Raw genomic sequence first — 2,411 nt, 5'->3', positions numbered from 1 at the left:
TTATTAGCAGACTACCAAGACCAAGACTCTTTTAAAGGGTTCCCTACTAACAGTACAGACCTTACCATTTCTCATCTTCTGTTTGCTGACGATTGCATTATCTTTGGCCGCAACTCCTTGGATAACATTCACATCCTAAAGAGCATCCTTAAAATTTTCTGCGATTCTTCAGGCCAGATGATCAATTATAAGAAGTCTAACATTTTCTATTCGAAAAACTCCCATCCGAAGTTTAAACGTATGATTATGCGCGCATTCAAAGTTAAGAATGCATCTACTTCGGATAAATATTTAGGGGCACACCTATTTATTGGAAAAAGCAAGAAAATTGCTTTTCAGGATATCCTTCAGCAGGTAAAGAATAAACTCGAGAAATGGAATTTTTCATTCCTTTCTCAAGCTGGGCGCACTATTGTTATTTCGACAATAGCTGCCGTCGTACCCCGATACCAAATGCAATGCTTTGCCATTCCTAAAGGCATCTGCAAAAGCATTACGACTCTCCAAAAGTCGTTCTGGTGGGGTAAGTCCAGAGGTATCTGTACGAAATCGTGGTCATCCATTTGCCTTCCTAAAGCCTTGGGAGGGTTAGGGATTCATCACACTGAGCTAGATAACGCAGCTATGCTCAGTAAATTAGCCTGGAGGCTTAAGGCGGAACCCAAAGCTATGTGGGTTCAATTCCTTAAAGCGAAGTATTTCCCTCATACAGAATCCCCAGGACCGGTTAAATCCCATCACTCTTGGCTATGGAAGACTATCAGTAAACAGCTTTATCAGATTGAAGATTTAACTACATGGGAAGTCCACAATGGATTTCAGATAAATATATGGTCTGATCATTGGATCCCGGATACTCTACCTTCTCAGCTATCTCACAGAGATAGTCATATCACGAAAGTGGCACAGTTAATTAATAATAATAGATGGGATGAAGAATCTCTTAATAATATTTTTGACCCCCAAACACAAAACCTTATTAAATCTATTCCCATTTATCCGATAGGAGAAGATCAACGGATGTGGAAGCTCACAAAATCAGGGAAATTCACGGTTAAATCCATGTATAAATACCTTACCACTAGTATAAATTCTCCCACTAATTTTAATCCCAACTGGAAATTCATTTGGAATATCCATAATGTTCCTAGAATACAAGTCTTTTTATGGAAGATTTGTACTAAAGCTCTACCGGTTAGAGAGAGAATTGGTAAATACATTGATAATAACCTTATCTGCCCCAACTGCAATGAGATTGAATCAATAGAACACGCTCTTCTTCATTGTCCGTTAGCTAAGAATATTTGGTTCTATTTCAATATTATCTCAGAAAATATTAAGAATGTAGCAGAATGTATCTTTTCTTGGGAACACACCCCTCAATACTGCGACTAAGACGTTCAAAATCTTCTATCCACTATTCTATGGATAATATGGAAAACTAGATGTGATCATTGCTTTCAGCACGAAATCATTGACCTCATCCACATTATTAAAATGATTTATAATTTCCCTAAAAAAATGTCATTAAACAATAACAAAACCAAACCCATACAAACTAGATGGAATCCACCAGAACATCCCTGGTTGAAAATCAATGTCGATGCATCCTTTATCAATGTGAATGAAATTACAGGTACGAGTTTAATTATTCATGACTCGGGTGCAAATTTCATAGAAGCTCATACGGCTATATCCAGGAACAGGAATAGTGAAGAAGGCGAAGCTGTCGCTATCCTTAATGGCCTCATCTGGGCAGCTGAACATAACTATCAAGACATAATCATTGAAAGCGATAATATTAATATTGCAATCATATTCAGAATTCCAAATGGGAAATGCAATGGCAATCAAGAGTTCACATCAAGAAAATCCTTGAAATCAAAAACCGGATAAACAGGGTGAAGTTTAACTACATAAACAGGAAATTCAATCTGCCAGCGGACAAGTTAGCGAAACGTGCGAGAAAGAAGAATAAATCGGAATCTTGGCATAGATTACCTTTCTTTTTAATTCCTATGTACTGTAATAACACTTTTATTTCGTAATGTATCTTGAACCTCTTAACAAAAAAAAAAAAAAAAAAAAAAACAAAAGATAACATAATTGGACACGTAAATCGGTAAATGAATTTTTTTTTTTTTAAGCGAGTTAAATGGAATTAACTCAATAGTCTATTAGTACATTTAAGTTGAGCAATTAATTAAACACCCCCAATATTTCATTTGATAAGTCTATGCACACATCTTGCTACATTTATTATTCGATTATTTCCCAAATAGCCCCCAACTGTGTGACTGGTTTCATGTCTAGCCTCCTACTTTGTCAAAAATATCTAGATGACTCCTTTGAGTTACCGTTATAACACCGTTAACTAGTGGTTACCTTCTCTCCTCCATCTCATCACCTCT

Source organism: Eschscholzia californica, unplaced genomic scaffold (assembly GCF_041429995.1).
Source record: "Eschscholzia californica isolate CP2 unplaced genomic scaffold, dmEscCali1.0.p SCAF_2, whole genome shotgun sequence".
NCBI classification, from domain to species: Eukaryota; Viridiplantae; Streptophyta; class Magnoliopsida; order Ranunculales; family Papaveraceae; genus Eschscholzia; species Eschscholzia californica.
The sequence above is the reverse complement of the archived record's forward strand: the minus strand, read 5'-3'. Positions refer to the sequence as shown.